Here is a 7,886-nt window from a genome sequence, read left to right on the forward strand (position 1 = left end):
AATAATTTATTTCCATATATGCATCATACAGAAATGTACATAAACATAAACTAGTAGTGCTAATAATCAATCAAATCATTTATTTCCATATATGCATCATACAGAAATGTACATAAACATAAACTAGTAGTGCTAATAATGATACTACCATCATGAACATGTTATAATGTTACATAAAACTCTAAAATGAATTGCCTTTATGCATGAATATAAAATAACATACAGATATAAATGCATACATGAAAGAGAATAAAAGTATAGTTATGTGGTTTTGTTTTTAATTTGTTCTAGACTGTGGTAGGGGGTCTAGAGAGTTCTGTCCTTCTGTGATTTAACATTTCATAGCACGTCTGACCTATTATTACGGATATATTCCCTGGGCAGTCTAAGAGAAAAAACGATTTCTCTTTGTTGGTTAGATGTTGAAAGTCTGGGCAGAGTTGTTGTATTTTATTGTATAGGATATTTCGTATGTGGGAGTTTGTGGGACATGTTGTCAAAAAATGTATTTCGTCTTCTACTTCTTGGTTACACAGTCTGCAAAGTCTGTCTTTTCTGTCAGTGTTCCTATATCGTCCAGTTTCAATTTCAAGTCGGTGAGCGCATATTCTTAGTTTTGTAAGTGCCTGCCTAAAGTTTACATTTTTAATTTGGTTTAGATATTCGGCTAATTTATATTCATCTTTAATATGTTTGAATATTTGGAGTTTTTCAGATTTTTCTAGTTTTATTGTAAAGTATTCTTTGAAATTGTTGTTAAGGGTTTCAGTTATGGCTTTTGCATTTCTTTTCATGCAGTTTTTGTTATTTTTTAGTTTAAGTGGGTCGATATTGTTAATTTCAAACATACATTTGCAATATGCATGCCAGCCTATGTTGTGTTGTGACTGTAGTTCTTTACTGCATTGTATTGCGTCATAGAGAATTGTTCTCGACATTTCTATGCGTTCTAGGTATGCCCAGTATTTATATATATATTGGTGTGTATGTTATTAATCAGTGGATATCTCCCAAGTTCGCTTTTGCATGCAATATTGGTGCTATTCTTTCCGACTTGGAGGTTTAACTTACAAAATTTTGTGTGTATTTTTTCATATGGCTCGTTTTCTAATGTGTCCAAAAATGTGTGTTGGTTGTGCTTTTTTAATCTGCCGTAGAGTTCGCTGCCCCATACCTCACAGTTATATAGCAGGATCGGTTTAATAAGAGAGTCAAAAAGCTTATTATAAATATATGGAGGAGGGTTTGTCCCTCCGAAAGTCATATGTAATTTAAAAAGGGCCTTTGAGCCCTTCTTGCTTAGTTCTAGTTTTGTTTGTGTGAAGTTTCCGACAGAGTTTATGTTGCATCCTAAGTATGTGTAGTTGTTTGTTTGAACTATTTCATCTTGTTCCAGGTATAATTTCAGATTAGTGGGGCTTTTTCCTTTTTGTATTATCATAGAATTTGATTTTTCTGGGTTAATATTAAGGTGCCATGATTTGCAAAAGTTACTAAGCGTGTTGAGGCATTCTTGTAGACCGTTGGCGGTTTCAGATATAAGGACTAGATCGTCGGCCCATAGCAAATGTGATATTGTTTGTTTCTGGAGCGTTACTGGTGTACATATATTTGTTGGAAAGGTAAGGTCATCTATATATATGTTAAACATAGTAGGACTTAAACTATCCCCCTGTTTTACTCCAATGTTAGAAGGGAAGTGGTCTGATACCCCATTTGAAAATTTTACTGCCACTTCTGTCTTATTGTACATGGACTTGATAATGTTATAAAACTTTCCGCCAAGACCAAGCCGTAGTGTTTTGAGAAGGAGTCCTTCTCTCCACACCGTGTCAAAGGCTTTTTGGAAATCTATAAAGCATACGTATAGTTTCTTGTGTTGCTTTTCTACATATTTATTTATAATAGTTTTTAAAATGAAAATGTTATCAGTTGTTCTTCTGTCTTTTCTGAAACCTGATTGATTATCTGATAGCAGTTTTTTCTCTTCTAAATGACTGGTTAGACGGTTGTTGAGAATGGTAGAAAACAGTTTACCTAGGCAACTTGTTATAGTTATTCCTCTATAATTTTTGGGGTCCATTGGGTTTCCCTTTTTATGTATCGGCGTTATATATCCGTTAGTCCAGCTGGATGGAAATGTCCCCTGTGTTATATACTGCATTAAACAGTTTGGCTAATGGGGAGCTTATTATGTCATGGCCAAATTTAATCATTTCATTGGAGATGGTATCAGGGCCACATGCTTTGTTAAGTTTTAGTGTCTTTATGGCTATTGTTATTTCTTTTGTTGTGATGTGACTATCTAGGCATGTCTCATGTTTTTTATTTTCCAGTGTTTTGAGTTCTTTAAGCAATTCTTGTGAGTTACTGTTTGAGTATGAATTAAGGTCGCTATTGAGTTCCTTAAAATGATTGGTTAAATTATTAACCATTTCATCAGGTAGCTCAGCACTGTTAGATGCGTGTTTATTGGTCATTTTATTTATTATGTTCCAGTATTCTTTTGGGTTGTTTTCATTTAGATCTTCTAATTTTGTATATAGTTCCTCTTTTAGTGTTCTTTCAAGTTTTTTATTGCTTCTATGTAGTTTTTTCTTTGTTTTCATTAATGTGTTACGTAGTGTTGTATTATGTGGATTTATTTTCAATTTTCTTGCCAAGCTCCGGAATTGTGACTGGAGTGCACTTATATTTGTTGTTGTTTTTTGTTTTTTCCTTTTGTGTTTTGTGGTTTTGTGTGTGTGATGTATGGGTGATACTTTAGATGCTGCCAACAGCAGGATATTGTTCAGTGTTTCAACACTATTATTAATATTGTCAGCAGAGATGTTGGAATTCATAAAGTTTTGTATTTTTTCCAATGATTTTAACGAAAGGAGCTGTTGTTGATAGGCTGTTTTATTTTCTGTGTTGATTCTGTGTTTTGAATTCAGTTGTTGTAGTTTAGGTGGCTGTACTTTATTGTGAGATACTTTGCCTTTAATGATCACTGATATGGGGGAGTGAATGGAATTTGGGGTGATATTTTTAACGTTTAGGCTGATGATATCGGACAGATAATTACTCTGACAGATGATATAGTCTACTGCACTTGTGCCTTGGGTATTGAAACAGGTTAATTTTCCTAAATAGTCGCCAGGAGTTCTTCCATTAAGTATTCGCATACCGGTCGTTATGCAAAAGTCTGTTAGTTTTCTGCCATGTGTGTTAATGGTTGTGTCCTGTGATTTTCGGTTGCGTGTGATATAGTCTGGTATATAGTCTGTTGGTAAGGGTATGAAGTCATTTGTGTCATGTGGTATGTAATCATTTAGTATGGTAGTTTTGTCTGCTGTTCTGCCATTTGTGTCTCCCATTATGAGAACAGACCCTTTTATGCTATATTCAGCTACCTCAGCTTCTAAAGTGGAATACTGATCTTGGAAGTAAGGCGAGTCTGATGGTCGAATGTAAAATGAACATAATAAGGTGTCTTTGTCCCTCCCCAGTACCTGTCCAGAGATTCTCAACCAAAGTGTGTAATCGTTGTTGTTATTGATTTCAGTTATATGTTGGTGAAGCTCGTTTTTATATAGGATAAGCAGACCTCCAGACCCTCTACCACATGAACGCTTCGAGTTTTTCTGACAATGTTTTATTTTAGAGGTATACCCTTCTATCGTGGTTGTAACACTACCTATGTCTATTTTGTGTGTGTTTGTGTGGGTCTCCTGTAGACATATAATATCATGTGTGGAAAGTTGTTCCATTACTAGTGGGCAATTTAATTTGTGTTTTAAGCCATCAATGTTCCATGACAATATTGATAGCAATTTAGCTGGGTTTACTGATGTGCCTTTCATAATATGGGGAGAAAGAGCTATGTTTGCAAGGTAGACGAGAGAAAATCCAACATAGATGAAGTCACCCTAAACTTGTAGGTTTGTATGGTGATGTGAGTGAACAGAATGAGTTGAGTTGATTTGTTACATGTTTAGTTATTGTTATTAGTTAATATAATTATATCGTTATAGTAAGATCAGTAGATGTATAAACATATATGGGTAGTACAAGTATAATAAAAGTCATTTTCATTTAAAATACTACAAATAATACTATATATATATACATGTCCACACCTGCACACACACACCCACACACTCACACACACACACACGCACACACCACATACACATACACCCACTCATTCACACATATAAAAGTACAGTGATGCATACACAATGTTTCTATAGCACCAATATGCATGGGTTAGTCTCATTAGTCATATAATATAGTTAAATAGCACATGAATAATAACATCAGATATGATGTACATACCTGTTTGGCACAAAAACCTGTATGGGTGTTATCCTGATACAAATGGCTGGAAGTATACTAGTCAAAATGGTTAAGTAAATATTGCATAGTAAAGGGTACAATATTAATACATATTCAAGCATGGTTAGTTGTTAACTGGATATGACACAGAATCTTCTTCTAGAGATTAAACAAGAGATTCTAGTGCCTTGAAGTAATTGGAGAGTGGTATGTTGAAGTCTGAGTTACGCCTAGGGTGGGGTCCTTGTGCTTGATTTCTGTTGGTCGTATTGTTGTTGATTGTATATGATTGTCCTTCGTGTACAGATTGTTTCCAAATTGGTCGTGTGTATTGTAGCTGGGGTTTTCTATAATAGTTTCTTCTCCAATCATCTTCTTGGTCTTTGTAGTGTCGTGTAGGTGGCAAGTATGAAGGTGAATGTGATGTGGAGGGTGAGTATACAAGGCCAAATTTTGGGAAGAGAATATGTTTGTACACTGATATCACCCTGCTGATACCCAATGAGTTCAGATGTTGAGGGTCACCTTGAATGAAGTTGTTTTTGTTTGTACTCACTGTAAGCATGCTTGCATATGTGACTGAGCTGTGTGTGCATAGTGTGTGAAAATGATCGTCGAGGCTCCGTTTTTTCGATTCAGGGATGTTCTGGTGAAATGTTACGCTGATGTATCCTTGTGTATTTTTCAAGTTTTTCATTGAGCTTATGAGTTCTTCAAATTCCTTTAATAATGATGCTACCATCATGAACATGTTATAATGTTACATAAAACTCTAAAATGAATTGCCTTTATGCATGAATATAAAATAACATACAGATATAAATGCATACATGAAAGAGAATAAAAGTATAGTTATGTGGTTTTGTTTTTAGTTTGTTCTAGACTGTGGTAGGGGGTCTAGAGAGTTCTGTCCTTCTGTGATTTAACATTTCATAGCACGACTGACCTATTATTACGGATATATTCCCTGGGCAGTCTAAGAGAAAAAACGATTTCTCTTTGTTGGTTAGATGTTGAAAGTCTGGGCAGAGTTGTTGTATTTTATTGTATAGGATATTTCGTATGTGGGAGTTTGTGGGACATGTTGTTAAAAAAATTATTTCGTCTTCTACTTCTTGGTTACACAGTCTGCATAGTCTGTCTTTTCTGTCAGTGTTCCTATATCGTCCAGTTTCAATTTCAAGTCGGTGAGCGCATATTCTTAGTTTTGTAAGTGCCTGCCTAAAGTTTACATTTTTAATTTGGTTTAGATATTCGGCTAATTTATATTCATCTTTAATATGTTTGAATATTTGGAGTTTTTCAGATTTTTCTAGTTTTATTGTAAAGTATTCTTTGAAATTGTTGTTAAGGGTTTCAGTTATGGCTTTTGCATTTCTTTTCATGCAGTTTTTGTTATTTTTTAGTTTAAGTGGGTCGATATTGTTAATTTCAAACATACATTTGCAATATGCATGCCAGCCTATGTTGTGTTGTGACTGTAGTTCTTTACTGCATTGTATTGCGTCATAGAGAATTGTTCTCGACATTTCTATGCGTTCTAGGTATGCCCAGTATTTATATATATTGGTGTGTATGTTATTAATCAGTGGATATCTCCCAAGTTCGCTTTTGCATGCAATATTGGTGCTATTCTTTCCGACTTGGAGGTTTAACTTACAAAATTTTGTGTGTATTTTTTCATATGGCTCGTTTTCTAATGTGTCCAAGAATGTGTGTTGGTTGTGTTTTTTTAATCTGCCGTAGAGTTCGCTGCCCCATACCTCACAGTTATATAGCAGGATCGGTTTAATAAGAGAGTCAAAAAGCTTATTATAAATATATGGAGGAGGGTTTGTCCCTCCGAAAGTCATATGTAATTTAAAAAGGGCCTTTGAGCCCTTCTTGCTTAGTTCTAGTTTTGTTTGTGTGAAGAATCACTGGTAACAATTTATTAGCCTACACAACGCAATTTACTATTGTAATTAAGACCACCAATTAACATTTTATTTAACAACACTGATAGACCGACCCGGCCGTGCCCCTCCCCCCCCCCCCCCTCCCCCGGACGAGTTCCATGTGGCGCTACTCGTCGGGGTGTCGTGCGTGCCCGCCCTGTAATTCATTATTTTAATAATTCAATCTCAGAAAGGGAAGGGGGGGAGGGGTAGTGGACCATCTAGGCTTTCCGGGTGAGTGCGTATCGTCTGAACGAGTTCCTAGTGGCGCTGCTCACCCGGGGGCCACAACGGGCCTGTTCCCCAATTTACTAATATAATTAAGACCACCAATTGACCTTGTATTTGAAAAGACCGATAGACCGATCTTTGATACCGTCATGATCAACACACATCCTTATTTTGAAGGACGCATCAAGTCTCTCCTGCATTTCTCGACACTTGTGTAGATGAAATACATTTTTAAAGTATTATATCTAAAGCTGTCTTGACTTTTTTCAAGGGCCGTTATGACTTTTTAACTTTGGCCGTTTTGACTTTTGTTAAGGGCCGTTTTGACTTTTTCACTTTGGCCGTTTTGACTTTTTTCGGGCCGTTTTGACCAATTATTGTTAAGGCCGTTTAGTACTGGGGCCGTTATGACTACGATCCGGACAATGTAGGCATTATTAGACCTAAAAAAAAGTCCACATTCCAAAAACATGGGATATCAGATCTTATTATATTTTGTTTTATATGTGCGTGCGTGCGTGTGCGCACGTAAGTACGTGTGCGTGTATGAATGTTTTTGTTTTGAGCATATATACGTACGAAGAGAGGATCGGTCTTGCGAAATATTCCGATCGATATCTCGGAACGGTTATGCATAAAAATAAACACCATCGCTGCATGTGGAATCGACACCAAATTACAAGACACAATAATTGCTCTTTGGCTACGAAAAGGTATGCTTTTTGGTTACGAAACGGCATGCTTCAGTGATGCACAGCACATAATTGCTCATTTAATGCTTATAAAAGATACTGAGTGATTATTACAACAAATGTTTTGCTAAATGTTACAATATGTTTGTAATATAACATTATAATTGTGTATTTAAAAATATATTAATGTTAGGTGTAATGTATGACATTAATAAATTGGTTACGAACTGGTATGCTAGTGGTTACGAAACGGTATGGTACGAAAGGGTTTGGGTACGAAACGTCTAGAAACCCTTGCCTAGTACTGTATTCAGTACTATTAAATCTGGTGTTTGCTGGGCACAGTTGAACCGCCTAGTCTTACTTGTGAAATTTGTTTTAATGATATATTAGTTTTGTGAGGTAGCGATATTTGGAGGGGCACAATCTCTAATGTGGCTGGTACAGACTTTAGTGGGGAGGGGGCCATTTTTATCTTTATAGAGTAGAACCAACAAAAAAAGACACGTATATTTTCGTCTTCAGGCGGCCTATTCCTAAGCGCTTGGTGTATTGTCCTTCATTCCCTGTTTTGGTTCCAGATATCCCTTTGTTTTTTATCATGTCTGTGGGAAAGTGCATATATAAAAGATCCCTTGCTACTAATGGAAACGTGTAACGGGTTTCCTCTCTAGACTACAGATATATATTACAATTACTAAATGTT

Source organism: Gigantopelta aegis, chromosome 8 (assembly GCF_016097555.1).
Source record: "Gigantopelta aegis isolate Gae_Host chromosome 8, Gae_host_genome, whole genome shotgun sequence".
In the NCBI taxonomy this organism is placed as follows: domain Eukaryota; kingdom Metazoa; phylum Mollusca; class Gastropoda; order Neomphalida; family Peltospiridae; genus Gigantopelta; species Gigantopelta aegis.